This window comes from Sus scrofa, chromosome 9 (assembly GCF_054392235.1).
Source record: "Sus scrofa isolate SSC_HxYL_T2T_F1_AM1 chromosome 9, Sscrofa_HxYL_maternal_Yorkshire_Landrace_v2.0, whole genome shotgun sequence".
In the NCBI taxonomy this organism is placed as follows: domain Eukaryota; kingdom Metazoa; phylum Chordata; class Mammalia; order Artiodactyla; family Suidae; genus Sus; species Sus scrofa.
The window spans coordinates 118,462,865-118,485,184 of NC_139391.1; the positions used below are offsets into that span (position 1 = coordinate 118,462,865).

The 22,320-nt window shown below is 38.1% G+C and overlaps 1 protein-coding gene and 1 pseudogene across 5 annotated transcripts in view; one reads left to right on the forward strand and one right to left on the reverse strand.

The window, feature by feature from the left end:
- Positions 1 to 22,320, reverse strand: part of LOC100513809 (alpha-1,3-mannosyl-glycoprotein 4-beta-N-acetylglucosaminyltransferase C-like) — an 80,182-nt gene that overhangs the window by 30,466 nt on the left and 27,396 nt on the right. For 4 of the 5 annotated variants that reach the window (XM_084977587.1, XM_084977588.1, XM_084977585.1 and 1 more), the window contains 2 exons: positions 8,251 to 8,549; positions 202 to 286 (listed from right to left, as the gene is read on the reverse strand). The gene's annotated coding sequence lies outside the window, so the exon portion shown is untranslated. Of the gene's footprint in view, positions 1 to 201; positions 287 to 8,250; positions 8,550 to 22,320 lie in introns of those variants that run through there. The other variant, XM_084977586.1, reaches the window with a different exon arrangement.
- Positions 7,595 to 8,630, forward strand: LOC100513999 (transmembrane and coiled-coil domain protein 3 pseudogene; annotated as a pseudogene).

Genomic DNA, 22,320 nt, shown 5'->3' on the forward strand with positions numbered 1-22,320 from the left:
TTTTGAGGAGGCAATAAGGAAATTTATATATATATGTAAACAAATATTACATATATTTATTTAAGTTTATATATATTTATAACTATACATAACCATAAAACTATATGTAAATATATAAAACTATATTTATATATAGTTATATATATAACATATATATTAGAGAGAGAGAGAGTTTTGATCACAATACATGAAAATCCTTACCTTGACTGGAGCTGTAGTTCCATCTGAAATTTTTTCTACATGCACAAGAATTCAGTTAATACTTCTTGAAGGTACAGCACTTTCCCTGAAGTCAAGAAGAAAGCATAATATTTAGGGGGTTGAGATGTGGTAAGAATATGCATCCTCTGAGGATGACACCTTCCCTGACAACCATTGTTCTTCTTGAATGGGACCTGTTTACCACTCCAGCCTCATGCCAAGCACCAGCTCCTTGGTGAGGGTCCCCAGGGAAATGATGAGGAAGTTATGATATCGGCTTCTTGAGATTCTGACCTAGATTCAAGACTTTGGGCTCTAAGTGGGCCACATGTTTTCCAAATAAAAAGTTTTATTTTTTTTTTCAAATTATAAATATATGTTCAGTGTAAAACACTGAATTGATTACCAAGAAAAAAAAGAGGAAAAATTACTCAAAATTCTAATGGTCAGGGATAAACTTTGGTTAACACCTGGCAAACATCTTGAACCAAAATGAGAAGAGTAGATTGGAATGTGGCTTTATGGTAACAGACATCGAATAACTCAAAAGTTCCCCCCAAAAGTCATTTGGGCAACACAACTTACTCAGCTGTGAATGTTAAGTACTGATGAGCCCCAAAGAAAATTATTGGATTTAAAACTGTTAAGGTGACAATACTCCCCAGCAAATTGATATACACATATTATGTGATCCCTATTTAAATTCTAAAAGAAAACAATTCTTTTTCTCCTTCTATTTTACTCACAACACTTCACTTCTGCCATATCAGATGTGTGTTTTTCCACATCAGGCAGTTTAACCCAATTCTGACACTGTCTACAGAGGATTTAGTGACAGATCTCACAGTTCATTCCCACAAGACTGATTCTCAGTTCATTTTTTTAGTTTTATTGAAGTATAGTTGATTTTACAAGGTTGTGATAATTTTTGTTGTACAACAAAATGATTCAGATATACATATACACACATCTATTCTTTTTCAAATTCTTTTCCCATATAGAATATCACAGAATATTAGATAGAGTCCTCTGTGCTATACAACAGGTCCTTGTTGGCCAAACATTCTATATACAACAGTGTGCACATGCCAATCCCAAACCCCTAATCCATCCCTTCTCCTCAACTTTGGTAACCATAAGTTTATGTCCAAAGTCTGTGAGGCTGTTTCTGTTCTGCAAATAAGTTCATTTCTGTCCTTTTTTAAGGTTCTACATATAAGTGATGTCGTATGATGTTTCTTTTTGTTGCTAACAATACTTCACTTAGTATGAAACTCCAGTAAGGAAATTATTAAGTATCTTCTTATTGCCATTTTATTAATTGCTTTTTGTTTTGTTGGCCTTTTTTCTTCCCTTCATTTCTTGTTCTTATCTCTTGTGATTTGATGACTATCTTTCATGTTGTGTTTGCATTGCTTTTTCTTATTTTTACTTCTGTATCTATTGTACATTTTTGGTTTGTGGTTACCATGAGGTTTTGATATAGGAGTCTATATATATACAAAATTGTTTAAAGTTACTGGTCTCCTAATTTCAAATATGTTTCCAATATCCCACATTTGTACTCTCCTCTTCTCACAGTTTCTGGTTTTGATTCCATATTTTTGTGTGGATGATTTCCTACGTCTACTATGCTCACTTTTACCAGAGAGACTTCTCATTTGTAAAGTTCTTGTTTCTAGTTGTGACTTTTTCTTTTCCACCTTGAAGTTCCTTTAGCATTTGTTGTAAAGCTGATTTGGTGGTGCTGAATTTCTTAGCTTTTGCTTATCCGTAAAGCATTTGACTTCTCTGTCACATATGAATAGAGCCTTGCTGGGTAGGGTATTCATGGTTGTAGGTTTTTCCACTTTCATCTCTTCAGGTATATCATGTCACTCCCTTCTGGCCTGCAGAGTTTCTTCTGAAAAAGTAGCTGGTAATATTATGATGATACCCTTGTATGTTATTTGTTTGCTTTTCCCTAGCTGCTTTCAATATTCTTCTTCTTTAATTTGTTCAGTTTGATAAATATGTCTTTGGGTATTTCTCCTTCGGTTTATTCCACACTGGATTTGTGCTTCTGAATTGAAGTGAGCGATTTCTTTCGCATGTTAGAGAGCTTTTGGCTATTATCTCTTGAAATATTTTCTATGGTCCTTTCTCAATCTCTTCTCTTTCTGGAACCCCTAAATTCTAATGTTGATATGTTTAAAGTTGTTCCAGAGTTCTCTTCAACTGTACTCATTTCTATTCTTTTTTCCTTGTTCTATTTGCATCAGTGATTTCCAAGTCTTTCTTCCATCTCACTTATTTGTTCTTGTGCCTCATGTATTCTGCTATTGATTCCTTCTAGTGAATTTTTTTTCTTTTCTTGTGTTCGTGTGTTTGTGTGTTTGTTTGTTTTTTAGGGCCACATCCATGGCATATGGAAGTTCCCAGTCAAATCGGAGCTAAAGCTGCCAGCCTATGCCACAGCCATAGCCACAGCAACAAGGGATCTGAGCTGCATCTGTAACCAACACCACAGCTCAGGGCAATGCCAGATCCCCAACCCAGAGATCAAACACACATCCTCATGGATACTATTTGGATTTGTTTCTGCTGCACCACAATGGGAACTCTGACTATTTCATTTCAGTTATTGTGTTGTTCATCTCTGTTCTTTAAATCTCCTATTTCTTGTTAAACTTTTCTTGTACTTTCTTAATCTTTGCCTCTAGTATTTTTCCAATATCTTGGATCATCTTTACTATCATTACTCTAAAGTTTTTTACATGTAGGTTGCTTATCACCCCTTCACATAGCTCTTTTTAGGCTGTTTTGTCTTTTCCTTCATCTAGAGTGTATTCCTTTACCTTTTCCCTTTGTCTAGCTCTCTGCATTTGTAGTCTCCTTTCTGCAGGCCTCAAGGTAGTAACCTCTTTTGCTTCTGGTATCTTCTCCTTTGTGAATGATGTTGACTCAGAGGCTTGTGGTAGGCTTTGTGATGAGAGGCACAGGTGTCTGCCCACTGGTGGGTGGAGCTGAGTTTTGTTGCTCTGGTGGGTAGGACCATGTCAGTGGTTGTGATTAGAGGTGGCTGTGTGCCAGGGAGGACTTTAGGAAGCTTATCTGCTAATGGGTGGAGCTATGTTCCCATCCTGTTTGGCCTAGGGCTTCTCAGCACTGGTGGGTGGGGACAGATTTTTCCAAAATGGTGGCCTCCAGGGGAGTTCATTCTAGTGATTATTCCCTGGGACCTCTGCCTCCAATGTCCTGTCCCCACAGTGAGCCACAGCCAACTCTTGTTTTCCAAGGAAACACTCCTAGATCCACAGGTAGCACAGGACCATATTCTTATGGGATCCCTGCTTGCCCTTGGACCCAGCGCACATGGAACCTTCTGTGCACCCTGCAAGAGTGTAGTCTTTGTTTCCCAGTCCTGTGGAGCTCCTGCACTCAAGTTCCACTGGATTTCAATGCCAAATGCTCTTGAGGCTCCTTTTCCCAGTGCCAGAGCCCCAGGCTGGGTAAAACTGATGTGGGGTTCAGAACTCTCACTCCTGTGGAAGAACCTCTGTTGTATGGTCATTTTCCAGTCTGTAGGTCACTCGCCCAGCAGGTATGAATTCCTTATAGCATGAAAGAACCCCTTCTTTTTTGTCTTTGGTTGTAGGATATATTTTATGGTAGCTCCCAGCCTATTTGGTCAATGCTTGTTTAGCAGTTAGTTGATTTTTGTGGTTTTGTGAGAGAATGTGATCTCAAGTCCTTATACTTCACCATCTTATCTGGAATCTCCTGCAATTTTTTTAATGTTGATACAAACGAACTTATATACAAAACAAAAATAGAACCATAAATATAAAAAGCAAACTTATGGTTACCAAAATGGAAAAAGGGGGTGGAGGGATAAATTAGGAGTTGGATATTAACATATACACACTATCATATGTAAAATTGATAACCAATAAGGACCTACTGTGCAGCACAGTGAACTATACTCAATATTTTGTAATAACCTGTAATGGAAAAGAACCTGAAAAAGAATACACAAATAAAACTGAATCACTTTGCTACACACCTGAAACTAACATAACATTTCAAGTCAAACTCTTAATTAATTTTAAAAAACAAATAAAAATTTAAATAATTTTGAGTGCCTACTGTGACCCAGAGAGTTAAGAATCTGATTTTAGCCACTCAGGTCATTGTGGAGATGCAGGTTTGATCCCCTGCCTGGCACAGTGGGTTAAAGAATCCAGTGCTGCCACAACTGCAGCATAGGTTGCAGCCATGACTCAGAATCAATCCCTGGCACAGGAACTTCCAGGTGCCACAGAAACAGCCATTAATTTTGTTTTATTTTTAAAAATAAAAATTGATTTCTAGTCTTATAGCATTGTAGTTGAAAGATGCTTGATATAATTTCAATTTTCTTAAATTTACTGAGACTTGTCAACAACAATGTGAGCTATCATGGAGTTTGTTCCATAAGAACTTGAAAGAAATGTATATTCTGTTGCTTTTGGATTGAGTGATCTATATATATTTATTAAGCCATCTTGTCTAACACATAGTGTGAGGACAGTGTTTCCTTATTGGTTTCATCTGGATGAAATAGCCATTGATGTAACTGCAGTGTTAAATTCCCCTACCTCTATCTGTTATTGTCAATTTTCCCCTTTATGTCTGTTACTATATGCTTTATGTATTTAGGTGCTTCTATTTGAGATGCATATATATTAAAATTGTTATGTCTTCCTCTTGTATTGATCCCTTTATCATTACACAATATCTTTCTTTGTCTCTTGCTACAGTCATTGTTTTAAAGTCTATTCTGTCTGCTATTACTAACCCAGCTTTCTTTGCATTTCCGTTTGCATGGAATATTTTTTCCATTGCCTCACTTAAAGCCTATACATGTCTTTAGACCTGAAGTGAATATCTTGTAGGCAGCATATAATGGGTCTTCTTTTTTAATATATTCATCCACTTTACGTTTTTTATTGTTATTTACATTTAAAGTAGTTGTTGATAGATGTGTCCTCATTGTCATTTTATTGTTTTCTCAGCTTTTGCAGTTCTTTTTGTTCCATTCTTCTTCTTTTGCTCTCTTTCCTTGTGATTTAATGACTATCATTGGTGCTACATTTGGATCTCTTTCTCTCTTTCTTTTTTTGTGTGTATATGTCTATTATAGATTTTTCGGTTTGCTTACCATTAAGTTTATGTATAACAACTTATACACATACATAATTAAGTTGATGATCACTCAAGTTCAAATGTATTCTAAAAGCCCTTCATGTTTAGTCCCCCTTTTAATGTTTCTGACATCATATTTTACATATTTTTGTTTTGTAAATCCCTTATCTACTTATTGTGGACGTATATTATTTTATTCTATTTTACTCAATGCAGGATCTGAGTTGTGTCTCTGACCTACACCACAGCTCATGTCAATGCTGGATCCTTAACCCACAGAGTGAGGCTAGGGATCGAATCTACACCCTCATGGTTACTAGTCAGATTCATTTCCACTGGGCCACAACTTGAATTCCCTCCTACCATTTCTTATATGTTTGTTTTTACCAATGAGATTTTCCCTTTTTTAAGTTCCATATTTCTAGTTGTGGCCTTTTATTTTCTACTTAGAGAAGTTTCTTTGCCACGTCTTATAAAACTAGCTTCATGGCTCTGAACTCTTAGCTTTTGCTTTTTGTGAAGCTCTTTATTTCTTAATCAAATCTGAAAAAAAAAGCATTGCTGGGTATTCTTGGTTGTAAGTTTTTTCCTTTTAACACTTTAAATACATTGTGCCACTCCCTTCTGGCCTGCAAAGTTTCCACTAAGAAGTCAGTGATAGTCTCATGGGAGTCCCCTGGTAGGTAATGAATGCTTTTCCCTTGTTGCTTTTACTATTCTCCATTTTTCTTTCATTTAAATTACATTGTGTCTTGCTGTGGATCTCTTTGAGTTGAACTTGTTCAGGACTCTCTGTGTTTCTTAGACCCAGATATATTTTTTTCCTTTCTTATTTTAGAGAAGTTTTCAGTTATTATTTCTTCAAATAAGCTTTCTGTCCCTTTCTTTCTTTCTTTCTTCTCCTCTGGGACCCCTATAATGTGAATGTTAATATGCTTGATGTTTTTCCAGAGGTCTCTTAAACTGTTCTCATTTTTTTAATTCTTTTTTCTTTTTTCTCTTCAACTTGGGTAATTTCCACTAGTCTTTCAGTTGGCTGAACTGTTCATCTACATCACATAATCTACTGTTGATTCTTTCTATTATAATTCTAATTTCAGTTATTGTATGCTTCAGGCCTGTTTGGTACTTCTTTATATTTTTAACCCTTTGTTAAACTTCTCACCTGTGTTCATCCATTCTTCTCCTGATTTCACTGAGCATCTTTATGATCATTACTTTGAATTCTTTGTCAGGTAGATTGTTCACCTCTACTTCACTAAATCCATCTTCTGGTGTTTTGTCTTGTTCCTTCATTTGGAACACATTCCTTTGTTACCACATTTTGCCTAATTCTCTGTGTTTATTTGTATGTGTTTAGTAGGTTGATTACATTTCCTGATCTTGGAGAAGTGGCCTTAGGCAGGAAATTATCCTATTGGGACAAACAGCACACTCCCCTATGATCACCTGAACCATATACCTAGAGGTATCACCTTTTAGGGATGAGTGGGCCTTTCTGTTGCAGTGTAGCTAACTATTGTGGGCATGCTAGTAGGTGGGGCTAGTCTCTGGCTGTCAGAACCTGCTTTGTTGGAGGCTACTGGCCAGTGCTTGGCGAGGTTGTGTCTCAGGGCAACCAGCTTCAGGTAAAAAAGGCTAGGGCTGGTGCCAGCCTGCTAGTGGGTGATCCAGTAGCTTCAGAGTCCCAGGGCTGGAAGCAGGCCTGTGGAGTCCTAGGGTAGCAGGCAATGGGGCCTGAGCATCCAGGACTGATCCCAGCTCACTGGTGAGCAGGGCAAAATATTTACATGACTGGCTACTCAGCTTGGGGGTGGGGGTGGGGCTCCAATGACTGGTGTCAATTGGCTGGTGAAAGGGGCCAGATCCTGGCACTGATAGGCTAGAGAGAAGATGCCAACATGGTGCTTGCCAGCATCAGTGTCCTCATGGCAGAATGAGCTCTCCAAAGTAGTTGCTGTCAGTGTCCATGTGCTCAGAGGGAATCCCAGTTGCCTCCTGCCTTTCTTGGAGACTTTCTATAATAAGCAAGTAGGTCTGATCCATGTTCCTTTTAAATTATTGCCTCTGGGTGATGGTGCAGGGTGACCACATGGGTGTCACAGCAGCTGTGGCAGCCAGCAGCTGTGGCAGCCAGCTTTGCTCCCCAGGGAGAGCCCAAGCACCACCAGCAGCTCACAGTGTGGTGGTCCAGGGCCCTGGGAAAGTTAGCAGTGCAAGTGCCAAGATGCCAGGTAGCTACACAGCCCTCACTGTGGATCGGACCTACTCTGACCTGGGCTGGCACCCACCACTTCAATAGCCAGGTAGAACAATATAACATGAACACCCTAAGCCTACCCCTGAACATATGCCAAGGAGAGGTCAGACACCAACCTCAACTTAATTGTCCCAGATGTATCTTGGACTTTCACAAGGTCAAACTCAGTGCAGACAGCCTGAGGCAGAAAATTCTAAAGGTCACCAAGCAGATAAAAATAGAGCAAATGTCCTGTGAAGGGGATGTTGCAGAGTACCTGAAACTAGTCAACAGCCCAGACAGGCAGCAGTAGGCTACATCAAACGGGTGTTTGAGAAAAATCAGAAGTTGGTGCACTCCATTGCCTAGCTACAGAAGTTGGAACAGTATCACAGAAAGTTCAGGGAACTCAAGCAGAACGGAGCCCCCAGAGCTCAGAGGATCTTTCCAGACACAACCAGAAGGACACCCAGCCCTATCTGAAGGATGACCAGGCCAAGGCTCACACCACCCCCCACAGCCTGGAGGCCACTACGTCGGGCATGCCAGGGGTGTCCCTCATCCTACCCATATTCGTCTTTGACAAGTCCAAAGAGTTTGCCAACTTGGTCTGGAATAAGTTTGGCAGAGCCAACATCGCTCACCTCGAAAACTTGGAGAAATTCCAGCCAAATGCCAGTGCCAGGGCATATGGAGGCAGTGCCACCATCGTGAACAAGTATGGCAGCAATGATGAGTGCTTGAGCAACATGTCAGGCTCGGGTGACAGCAAGGCATACAGTCGTTCACGGCCAGGAGAGTGGGTGCACAGGGCAGTCCAGGCAAGCTTACCACCATCCTGGAGGAGCTGAGGGAGATCGAGGACACCCAGGTACAGCTGGCTGAGGACATTGAGGTGCTGAAGATACAGTTCAAGAGGGAGTATGGCTTCATCTCACAGACCCTGCAGGAGGAGAGATACAGGTATGAGTGGCTAAAAGTGGCCTATTTGGGGGGTGTCCTTCACTCTCTTGAGCCTAGATAATGTTTTCCATTAAATCTCTCTGTGTAGATATAAAAAAGGAAGACCTAGAAGATTTTCATGGAAACCATTGTCCACCCTCTCTTCCCACCAGCTCTCCTGTTATCTGAAGGCATCAAGATGCATAATAGTATACATTTTCTTCCAGAAAACATCAGATAATCTTGATTTAAATTAAGTGCAATATTTTGCAAACAGCTGCTCTTAGGGAAATCTGAAAAAATGTGACATGGGCCATGGTTTGAGGGAATGGAGTAGTCGAGTATTTGGCACAAATCCAGTATGGGTCAGACTTACACAACTCAAGATTTCTTTCTTTTACTTTTTTTTAAATTTTACAACTCAGTGGTTTTAGTAAATTTACACTTGTGCAACAGTCACTACTATGTTATTCCAGACTTGAGCTTTTCATAATAATAAACATCATGTCATGAAAATAAATAAATAAATTACTACCTCTGTGGTGGCTCTTGGAGCTTATGAAATATTGCATCCATCCTTTAAAAACAGAGCTTCTCTTTCCTATAGCATTCCTGTTCTAGCCCTGCTGGCCTATGAAGACAATTTTTCTAGAGGCTTATCTTCTTGATGCAGGAGCCCCTGGCTGGGTATCAGAACCATCACTTCTTGGAGTTTCCGTCGTGGCTCAGTGATTAACGAATCTGACTAGGAACCATGAGGTTGTGGGTTCGATCCCTGGCCTTGCTCAGTGGATTAAGGATCTGGTGTTGTGGTGAGTTGTGGTGTAGGTCACAGACGCAGCTCGGATCCCGCATTGCTGTGGCTCTGGTGTAGGCCGGCAGCTACAGCTCTGATTCAACCCCTAGCCTGGGAACCTTCATAGGCCACAGGAGTGGCCCAAGAAATGACAAAAAAGACAAAACAAACAAACAAAAAAAAAAACACCATCACTTCTTATGGAGGACCTCTGCAATTGTGATCATCCCATTTGTGGGTCCTCCGTCTGAAGGTGTGGTTTTTCAATATACAGTGTCTCTGCCGTTCCTACTCATCTTGTGGTTCCTTCTTTATATCTTTAGTTTTGGAAAATCTAATCTCATAGTCTTCAGGTCATTCTCATTAACAGTGGCTCTGTAAATAGTTATAATTTTGGTGTGTCTGTGAGAGGAGGTGAGTCCAAGGTCTTACTCTGCCATCTTGACCACTACTTCTCTGACTGATGATATTTTCAGAGTTTTAACTAGTAGGTGTTCTCTGATCCCTGACACTGTTTGCTGCCCCCTATTTCTTAGAATGCTCTGATTTCATTTGCTTTGATGAGAAAGCAATCTTCTGATTCTCATAGTCTATTTCCTTTTTGGTCCCTTCTCCCTTCATTCATCCCTTATATAATGATTTCCCTGGACTATCATCCTTATCCCTATGATTCTCTCACTGTAACACACTATAGGCTTCGTCTCCCATCATTTCATAGCTAGCATTTCTTTTCCCATAACACTGTATTTCCACACACATATTTGTTGTCTTTACATGTGCCAGAATAAAGATAGGTCAGAAATAAATGAAAGAGAAAAAATGTGCAATAGAGAAAATTAACAAAGCAAAAAGTTGGTACTTCAGAAAAAGTAATAAAATTGATAAACCTCTGATTAAGAAAAAAGAGCACAAACAAATCTCCACAAATATTAAGATACTAAGAAGATAAGAAGCCATAAATCTGGCAATATTTTAGGTTAAACAAAATCTTTGAAAAACCACCTACAAAAATTAACACAAGAAGATACAGAAAATCTTATTAGTTCTGTATCTATTAAGAAATTTACATTATTAATTTCTACACAAAAAAGACAGATGCAGATAGCTTCATTAATGAATTCTTCTAAACATTTAAGGAAGAAATACTAATCAAACAAATTCTCTCAAAAAGTAGAAAATACTTCTCAACTGATATTTATAAGACTAGCATAACCTTAATAACAAAATCTAACAAGGACAATATAAGAAAGGAGAATCGTGACTCGGTCTCTCACAAGAACATAGATATAAAAATCCTGGGCAAATATTAACAAATCAATTCCAGAAACACATAAAATGCATGATAAGCATAACACTTCATGACCAAATAATATATCTTCCAGGAATTATCATCCTGATGGATAAAGAAAAAACACTGGATAAAATTCAACACTCATTTATGGCTTAAAAAAAAAAAAAAAAAAAAAAAAAAAAACCTTAGCGGAGTTCCCACCGTGGTGCAGTGGAAATGAATCCTACTAGGAACCATGAGGTTGTGGGTTTGACCCCTGGCCTTGCTCAGTGGGTTAAGGATCCAGCACTTCCCCGAACTGTAGTGTAGATCACAGACGTGGCTCAGAACCTGTGTTGCTGTGGCTGTGGTGTAGGCCAGCAGCTGTAGCTCAGATTTGACCCCTAGCCTGGGAACCTCCCTATGCCGCATGTGCAGCCCTAAAAAGCAAAAAAATAAAATAAAAAATAAAAAATAAAATCTTAGCAAGTAGGAATAGTAGAAATATTTCCTCAATCTCTTTAGAATATTTACCACCTTCACCCCAAAATGTTTAATAGTAAATTATTATTTATTTATATTCATTTACTTTTAAAGTGTTCAAGGTAATGACTTGATATACATATATACTGTGAAAGGATTCTCATCATCAAGTTAATTAACATTCATCACCTCACATATTTACTTTTCTTTTTGGTGAGAATACCAAAAAAGACTAAATTCTAATCTCTTAACAAATTTCAATTATATAATACAGCCTTATCAACTATAAAAACCACATTATAATTATACCTCAGACCTTATCCATTTAAACGAAAGTTTGTACTCTTTTACCAGCCTCACAATATTTACTCCAGCCCCCATGCCTCTGTCAACCAACATGCTACTCTCTCTGAGTTCAACTTGTTTTCTACTCTACATGTAAGTGATACCATGCAGTATTTGTCTTTCTCTTGCTTATTTGACTTAGCACAATGTCCTCCAGTTTCAACCATGTTGTAATTGGTAGAATTTTCTTCTGTTTTTTTAAGGCTGCATAATATTCAATTGCCTTTATAATGGTGATATTGAAAGTCCTCATCACCCTTAAGATTAGGTATCAGCAAGGACACCCTCTGTCACAAGTTCTGTTCAACACTGTCCTGGAATTCCAGCCAGTTCAATAAGTCAAGGAGAAAAAGTTAAGAAAAGCCATATGATTTGGAAAGAAATAAAATTGTGGCATGGTTTTATAGAAGGAAAATCCCAAAGAATCTACAAACTGTTAGAAATAATATGTGAATTTAGAAAGGTCATTGAGTACAAGGTCAAGATACAGTTATCAATTCAGTATTATTTGTATTCTATCTTTTCTATATACAGAATACAAATAATTAGAAAAAAGTCTAGGAGAAGGATAAAGATGGTGGAGGAGTGAGACATGGTGCCCATCTTCTCCCACAAACACATCAAAAAAATCCATAGAACAATTTGCACAGAACATCTATTGCGCACTGGCAGAAGACCTTAAACCTCCAAAAAGGGCAAGAAACCCTTCATATAACTGGGTAGGACAAAAGGAAAAAAAGAGAGAGAGGGAAAAGGAGTCAGGATGGGACTAGCACTCTTGAGAGGGAGCTGCTAAAGAGGAAAAGAACCCACACCCTGGGAAGCCACCTAACTGGAAGGGAGATTGGCTCAGATGGAGAGACCTCAAAGTCATGGAGAAAAGTGCAACAGATGGACTGAGGAAGGAAAAGCAGAGTGACAGCCACAGAGACCATCTGTAGTACCACTTGCCTGGACACCACGACCTAAGATGCTCAGGCAGGGCTGGGCACTGAGACTCAGGCACCTGAGGTCAGCTCTGGGAAGGGGACTAGGATTGACTGTGTGGAGACAGCCTGAGGAGCTAGGGAGAAGTGCACCACAGGATGGGGAGCAGAGCACCACAGCCAAAGAAACCCAGGAGGAGCTCTGGGCCTGCATGGTGCCATTTTGGGGGAGGGTGAGGGGAGAAGGAGCTGACCACCACAGAAACATCTTTCCCTGCACATGCATGAGCTCTCAGAGGATGGGGTTCCTCTGGCACAGGCTATGGTGGTGAGGCACCACTTGCATGGGCTACAGGCAACAGGGCAACACTTGTGCAGGGTACAGGTGGCTGGACACTTCTTGTATAGGCTAAGAGCAGTGGGGCAGAGGCTAAGAATGACACGGCACCACTTGTGTGGTCTACAGGCAACAGTGGGGGAAAACCGTAACAATCATCTCAGACACCAGAGGTGGGTGTGGCCCGCCACCATTAATGGCCGGTGAACAGGCACTCCCTGTGGCCCCAGTAACCTCAGAGGTTGGCACAGAGGAGGTTTCAACCACCCATTGTTGCTTTCATTCCCCTAGAAATGCACCTACCCTGCTGCTACTACTGCCAAATGTTCCAGGTACCACCTACACCTGTCTGATTAATGTCACTTCCAAGGGCCCTGCAATCAGGAGCATCCTGCACTACCTTCCCATGGGTCCTTACCACTTTCAAGGGCCCAATAACTAGGCATTAGCTATTAGCCCTGCCCATTGTCTCCATCTCTCTGGAAGCACACACAGCACCCTAAATATAAAAAGTAAGCTCTCACAAAATACTCAGGGCACTTGTGCATATAAATAGCCCTCCAAGACTACATTAGTTGTTCTCCCTAAATTCACAGAATAAGAAAAATAGAAGCAAAATGAAGATGCTCAGGAACCATTTCCAGTTAAAAGAAAAGGACAATTCACCTGAAGCAGCGAACAATGAAACAGACCACTGCAGTCTGACACTGAGTGAAAAAGGAGACAGTGAAAACACTGAAGGAATTAAGAGTGGATAGGAACAGTAATGCAGATCACATTAAAAAGGAACTAAAAAATATAAGGAGGAACCAAGAAAAATTAGAAAATTCATTTGCAGAGATGCAAACTGAGTTAAAGGCACTGAAGAGCAGATAATGCAGAGGAATGAATTAGTGACTTGAAAGACAGAAACACCCAATTGGGACAGCAGATAGAAAACCAAGTGAAAAAACATGAAAGCAATATAAGAGATCTATGAGATAATATAAAGAGGGCCAATCTACTCATAATAGGGATTCCAGGAGGAGAAGAAAAAGGAAAGGGGGCTGAAAATATATTTGAAGAAATTATGGCTGAAAACTTTCAAAATCTAAAGGAAACATATGTCAAGATACAGGAAGCACTGAAGGCCCCAAACAAGTTAAACCCAAAAAGGTCCATAACAATACATGTTATAATAAAAGTGGCAAAAATTAAAGAAAGGACTCTAAAGGCAGCAAGAGAAACACAAAGCATTAAGTATAAGGGAAAATCCATAAGGCTATTAGCTGATTTCTCTACAGAAACACTACAGGCCACAAGAGAGTGGCAAGATATAGTCAATGTTTTAAAAGGAAAAAATTTGCAGCCTAGAATACTCTACCAAGCAAGAATATCATTTAAGATAGGAGAAGAAATAGAGAATTTCTCCAGCAAGCAGAAACTAAAAGAGTAGAGAAACACTAAACCCATCCTAAAAGAAATACTTAAAGGGCTCCTCTAAATAAAAAGGAAGTAAGAATACATAAATAGGATGGAGGAAATCACAATTGGAAAGCAATCACTTAAATAAGCCAGTGCACAGATCTAAAAGGGGAAAAAAATTAACTAATGTAAAAGAGAAAATAAACACAAGGAAGAGCAAAAGGACAAACATGAGGATGTTAAAAAAGGACTTCAAAATCATAAAATGTGGGAAAGGAAAGTAAGAAAATACAGAAACTTTTTTTTAGAATGTGTTTGAGCCTCTACAGCTATCAGTCTATAAAGCAAGCAGATACAGAAGTGGTTAATATACTTGAAAAACAGGGCAACTGCAAATCAAAACCAAACATTACATCCACAAAAACTAAAAAGAAGACACAAGCGTAAAAAGATATCATCCAACCAAAAAAAGAAAGGAACAAAAAGAAACATAGAATCCACTGGAAAACAAGATTAAAATTACAATAAATACATATTTATCAATAATAAACCTTAAATGACAATGGACTGAATGCTCCAATCAAAAGACCCACAGTGGCATAATGGATAAAAAACAAGAGCCTACAATATGCTGTCTATAAGAGACTTTGCCACCTTAGGGCAAAGGACAAATACAAGTTCAAAGTGTAGGAATGGAAAAAGATATTTCACGCTAATGGAAAAGACAGTAAAGCAGGAGTTGCAATACTCATATCAGACAAAATAGATATGAAGACTTTAAAATGAAGTCCATAAAGAAAGACAAAGAAGGACACTATTTAATGATAAAAGGATCCATTCAATAAAAAGATATTACACTCCTCAATATATATTCCCTGAATATAGGAGCACTCAAATACATACAACAAATACTAACAGATAAAAGGAGAAATTGATGGAAATACAATATTAGTAGGAGACTTTAACACCCCACTCACATCAATGGACAGATCCTCTAGACAAAAAAAAAAAAATCAATAAGGCAACAGAGATCCTAAATGACAAAATAGAAAAGTTATACTTAATTGATATTTTCAGGACATTACATCCAACAAAATCAGAATATACATTCCTTCCAAGTGCACATGGAACATTCTCAAGAACTGACAACATACTGGGGCACAAAACTAACCTCAACCAATAAGAGTATAGAAATAATCTTCTCTGACCGCAATGACATGAAACTAGAAATCACCCATAGGAAAAGAAATGAGAAAAAGCTGACTACATGGAAACTAAACAACATGCTACTCAAAAAACCAATGGGTCAATGAGGACATCAAAAGGTAAATTTTAAAACACCTCACAACAAATGATAATGAAAACAACACCATTCAAAACCTATGGAATGCCACAGCAGTGCTTAGAGGTAAGTTCATAGCAATACACACTTTCTTCATAAAAGAAGAAAAATTTCAATCTGACAACTTAATCTACCACCTAAAACAATTAGAAAAAGAACAACAACAAAAAACTAAGGCCAGCAGGAGGAAGGAGATTATAAAGATGAGAGAGGAAATCAGTAAAATAGAGATTCAGGAGTTGTCATTGTGGCTCAGGAACTGACCTACCTAACTAGTATCCATAAGGACATGGGTTCAACCCCTGGCCTCACTCAGTAGGTTAAGGACCAGCATTGCTGTGAGCTGTGCTGTAGGTTGCAGACGAGGCTCGAATAGCATTTTGCTGTGGCTATGGTGTAGGAGCTACATCTCCTTTTTGAACCCTAGCCTGGGAACCTCCATATGTGGTGGGTGTGGCCCTAAAAGGACAATTAATTAATTAATTAATTTTTGAAAAACAATAGGAAAAAAACTTTAAAACCAAGAGCCGTTACTTTGAAAGGGTAAACAAAATTGACAAACCTCTAGCCAGGCTCACTGAGAAGAGGAGAGAAAGAATTCAAATAAACAAAATAAGAAAAAAAAAGGAAATCTCAACAGATATTGCAGATATACAAAAAAAAAGATAATACTGTGAACAGTTATATGCCAGCAAATTTGACAATCTAGAAGAAATGGACAACTTTCTAGAGACTTACAGCCCACCATAACTGAATCAAGAAGAAATAGATCAATTGAATAGACTGATCACTAGAAATGAAATTGAATATGTAATAAAAAAAACACTCTCTACAAAACAATAGTCCAGGACAAGATGGCTCCACAGGCAAACTCTACCAAACATACAAAGAAGAACTTATACACATCCTCCTTAAACTTTTCCAAAAAGAAGGAGCACTCCCAAAGACATTCTATGAAGCCACATCACCCTAACACCAAAAACAAAAATACTACCAAAAAAGAAAATTATAGGCCAATATCTTTGATGAATATGGATGGAAAAATGCTCAAAAAAATTAGCAAACTGAATCCAACAACATATTAAAAATATCATACACCACAACCAAGTGGGATTCATCCCAAATTCACTAGGATGGTTCAACATATGCAAATCAATGTCATACACCACAATGACAAAAGAAAAGTCAAAAACCACATGATCATCTCAATAGATACAGAAAAAGCATTTGATAAAATCCAACATCTATTCATGATAAAAAAAAAAACTCTTACCAAAATGTGTATAGAGGGAATATACCTTAAGATAATACAAGCCATTTATGACAAAAACCACATCAAATATAATACTCAATGGATAAAATGTGAAAGTCTGCCTGCTAAAATCTTGAACAGGACAAAGATGCCCACTCTCACCACTTTTATTCAACATAGTATTGGGAGTCCCAGCCACAGCAATCAGACAAACAAAAGAAATAAAATGGATCCAAACTGGAAGAAAAGAGGTAAAATTGTCATTCTCTGCAGATGACATGATACTATACAGAAAACCCATGCAAACTATTGCCTTTGGAATGGATAAGCAGTGAGTCCCAGACTTCAGACAATACTACAAAGCCACAGTAATCAAGACAGTGTGGTACTGGTACAAAAATCAATATACAGAAAAATGGAACAGAATAGAGAACCCAGAAATAAATCCAGACATCTACGATCAATTTTTGACAAAAGAGCTAAGAATATAAAATGGGAAAAATACAGTCTCTTCAGCAAGTGGTGCTGGGAAAACTGGGCAGCCACATGTAAATCAATAAAACTAAAATATACCCTCACACCATGCACAAAAATAAACTAAAAATGGCTTAAAGACTTAAACGTAAGACAAGACACCATGAAACTCCTAGAAGAGAACATAGGCAAAACATTCTCTGATATCAACCATACAAATGTTTTCTTAAGTTAGACTCCCAAGGCAACAGAAAAAAAAGCAAAAATAAACCAATGGGACCAATCAAAATGACAAGCTTTTGCACAGCAGAGGAAAACATAAAAAAAAAAAAGACAACTTACAGAATGGGAAAAATAGTTTCAAATGATGCAACTGACAAGGGCTTAACCTCTGAATATACAAACAACTTATATAACTCAACAGCAAAAAAAAAAAAAAACACAATTGAAAAATGGGCAGAAGACCTGTATAGACATTTCTCCAAAGGAGACATATGGATGGCCAAGAGACACATGAAAAAATGTGCAATATCACTAATTATTAGAGAAATGCAAATCAAAACTACAATGAGGTAGTTTGGTCAGAATAGCCATCACTCACACTGGTCAGAATGGCCATTACTAACAAGTCAACAAATAACAAATGCCTGAGAGGGTGTGGAGAAAAGGGTATCCTCCTATACTGTTGGTGGGAATGTAAATTGGTATAATTACTGTGGAAAACAGTACGGAGGTACCTCAGAAAACTAAATATAGAAATATCATATAACCCAGAAATCCCACTCCTGGGCATATATCCAGACAAAACTTTTATTGAAAAAGATACATGCACCCCTATGTTTATTTCAGCACTATTCACAATAGCCAAGACATAGAAACAACCTAAATGTCCATCACACAAAAGAATGGATTAAGAAGATGTGGTATATCTATGTAATGGAATACTACTCAGCCATAAAAAAGCACAAAAGAATGCCATTTGCAGCAACATGGATGGAATGGGAGACTCTCATACTAAGTGAAGTAAGTCAGAAAAAGAAATACAAATACCATATGATATCTCTGATATCTAGAATCTAGTATACAGCATAAATGAAACTTTCCACAGAAAAGAAACTCATAGAATTGGAGAAGAAACTTGTGGTTGCCAAAGGGGAAGGGAAGGGAATGGGATGGACTGAGAATCTGGAGTTAATAGATGCAAACTATTGCATTTGGAATGGATAATCAATGACATCCTGCTGTGATGGAACATGATGGAGGATAATGAGAGAAAAAGAATGAATGTTTATGTGTGACTGGGTCACTTTGCTGTACAGTAGAAATTGAAAGAACACTGTAAACCAGCTATAATGAAAAAATAAAAATCTTTAAAAAAAAAAAAAAGAAAAAAGGAGTTCCTGTCATGGCGGAGTGGTTAACAAATCCGACTAGGAACCATAAAGTTGCAGGTTTGATCCCTGGCCTTGCTCAGTGGCATTGCTGTGAGTGTGGTGTAGGTCACAGATGCGCCTTGGATCCCATGTTGCTCTGGCTCTGGCATAGGCCAGCAGCTACAGCTCCAATTAGACCCCTAGCCGCAGAAGCATCCCTAGAAAAGACAAAAAGACAAAAAAAAAAAAAAAAGACAAAAAACAAACAAAAAGTCCCTCTCTTCTCTGCACCTATTCAAATCTCATCTATATTTCAAGGGAAGTGGAATGTGGCTGTTTTAAACCCCAAAGTTTAGAAAGTAACTGTATTAAGCTGACAGGTGTTCAAATTATTACTTCAACCTAGAGATCCTCATGGAGTTTCTGAAGGAGGGATACAGGGAGATAGTGGAGTTTCTATTACTCCTATTCCACACCCCTAATACCTGGGTCTGTTAGTTACCACAAAATAGCCATCAAAACTCCAGTTCTCTCCTCTGCCCATTGCTGCTCTTGCTTTCCCCTCAAATTTCCCTTCTTCATCTATTCCTATCAATGTTCACCATTGAAAGTTATATAATTACCCTGTTTCCCTTTCTCGGCTGGGCAATTCAAAGAATGTAAATTGTCTTCCCTTAAGGAAAATAAAAAAGCAAATAAATAATTTTTATGTTCATATGGAAAATTCTCTCTGGGTCTTCACCTCCCTTCTCTGAGAACATGTGCAGTGACTCTGGGGTGTTCCACAGAGAGAAGACCTAAACATCGACTTTTATTCCTTTATTTTCCTACTTAATGACTGAAAATTAGCTATGCTATCAGGTTCTTATACTCACCAAAAGAAGTTTATGTTTATCATTGGGCATTTTCTTATGGAGGAAGAAGCACAAGAAGGCTAATGACACAACTACTATATCTCCAAAGTTAGTCCTGCACAAGGCCAAGGGTCAAGTCAGAAGTGCACAGAAATGTGAACAGTATATAAACCCTGTGTTTCCTACTCAGAAACGTACACAGATGCCTTTTTCTTAGCTTTTTTCTTCTCTTCTTATTTCTGCCTCATTTCCCCCCTCTAAATTGACATCCCTCATTCCAACTTTATCAATCTAAGAATGAAAAAGTCCAAAGGGCTTGATTTTACTCACTCTCTACATTCTATACTTTTGGCATTGGTTTCCAGCTGCATTATCTTCTGCTTATTTACAACAAGAAGTTAACTAACGCTGACTGTTTCATCCACTGACCCAGGGATACTTCTTAAGAAAGGTGGGGAAAGAAAATGGACATGATCATGCTATTAAAAACCCTCTTGGGATGAGATCCAACAGAGATGATGTGCACCAAAGAGAGAAACCAAAGAAGAAGGACAAATATTCTGTTCTCCCAAATCCTCAATTTCAAACTAAAGTTCTCTCTTGGGTTTTTCTAATTGTCCCTTTCTCCCAGTCATTATGCTGCCTGATTCCTCAAGGCCCACCTCAATGTCTCCTTCCAAACTCACATGTGGTCATGGAGGTAGGGTTTTTAATAGAGGCGTGTACCTCAGGATCAAGTAAAGATATTAGGATACAGGTGCTTCATAACATGTATCACATTCCCACTGGGGCAACTGATGTAGGAAGAAAAATTGAAAGTAAACAGAAATTTCTAACTATATGAAAACCCTCACTATATTTGGAGCCATAAGTCCATGGAGTAATTTTGTCTGACTGGTTGCTCTCAGATCACACACAAAAACAGAATTTGAAGTTTCTCAGGAAGCAAGTATTTTGCTGAAACTAAGAAAACAACTCTAGTGTTTGTAGGGCTGGGCTCTGACTATACAGAATAGGATGAGTACTGAATAGCTCCTACAAGATAGCCAAACCTGACCCTTCCCAGGAGACATCCCCTGACAACCATTGTTCTCTATGAATGAGAAGCATGTAGCTCACCATGCTCACCATCACAGATTTGTTTGAAGATTAAGGTTAATTTCAAGTAGTGAGAAAGTGTTGAAACCAGCTTTCTAGTTATGGCAGAGACATACGTCTTTCCAAATATTTAATTTGTTCTCCTCTATTTCCCAGCCCCCTTGCAGTTAGATGAGCTCACAATACTAACTCTAGCCAATGAGAAATGAGTAGAAGGCATGTGTGGCATTTCTGAGGTCAGACTGAAAAACCTATGAGACATTCTCCACATTCTCTCTTCCTTTTTTCTGGTGACTGAGTTGGCAACGTATTCTAAATTGCATAGCTCTGAGGGTGTTGGAGTATCTGTCAGCCTGGTTTCTGAGTGGCCATACGGAACAATGGCCAACACTTCTTCCCAAAACTTGGATGAGACATGTAATATAAGGTGATAATAAATTTTCAGCATCTTAAACCACTGAGATTTGGAACTATTTGTTATCATAGCACAATATAGCCTATTCTAAATTAACCCAACAACTTGGAAAGAATTTAGAGTATAATTGTATCACTTTGAACCAAGTTAGCACTAGGTTTTTAATAATACTTCAACAACTTCGGAGGCCTGCTTGCAAAATTATAAATGTACAAGTTGGTGATGAGTCTTTCTTCCATTTTCCAAATAAAATCAGGATCTACTGCTAGGTAAGTCCCTTAGTTACCATAAATTGGTCATTAACCCTTCAATTGTTTCCTAGCCCATGTGCTGTTTTAATCAGGAAATTTCCCTATTCTTATCTGTTCCTCTCTAGTTTTATCACTGACATCTTAGGTTTTTTTCCTCTGGCCTTGTGGACTTTTATTTTATATACGTATTAAAGACTTAAGGAAACCCTTATGCAGGTTTTGGGGCTCTTTGTTCTACATAGTTCCTTCCTTTCTGTAACTATATTTCTGTGGTCTAGAAATTGCCTGAAAGCAGAAATCTGGGACAATTATAGGACTTACTTCATATGCTTCCCTTCTATCCTAGGTTACTTATTGTCTGATATCTGAAAACACTTTTTCTTATTTTATCTAATTTTGTAGTTGTTTATAAGAGGAAGTTAACTCTGGTTCTAAGCACTTCATCATGACCAGAGACATAAATTCTAAATTCAGAGTTCCCTTGTGGCACAACGTGTTAAGGATCTCACATTGTCACTGCAGAGGTTTTGGTTCCTGCTGTGGTGTGGGTTCTATTCTGGGCCAAGGAACTTCCATGTGATATGGGTTCAGCCAAAAAACAAAAGAAAAGTAATCCTAAATTTAACTTTTAAATATAAAGAATTAAGCCTAAAATTATAAATAAATTTTACTTCGTGATAGTGTTCTTCCATTAAATCCATATGTATAAAACTACAGCATTATGTCACAATAGCACATGGCTTTTATAAGACAGAAATAATTAAGCATCTTCTTCCTCTCCCTTTTCTCCTTTTCTTTCCCATACCCTTTCCTCCTTTTGCTTCTTAATCTTTTTTAAAAATTCTCCTCATCCTCTTCCTTCTCTGTCAACCAAAATAGTTCTTAAACAGTTTATATCAAAGATAAAATAATCATAAAATTTCCAATATAAAAACAGTTACTTTAAAAATTAGTGTTGTAATTTGGTTTGAAACTCCACATTTTCTTTTCTACATGATTTAGGAGATAAATGCATTAAAAAATAATTATTTCTCTATATTTTTGGACACACAATGTAAAAAGATATAATTCTGTGGTATTGATGACAGAAAGGAGTTGGAATTAAATGTATAGGAGGAGAGTTTTATATATTGTTGAGTTAAGTAGGTGTAC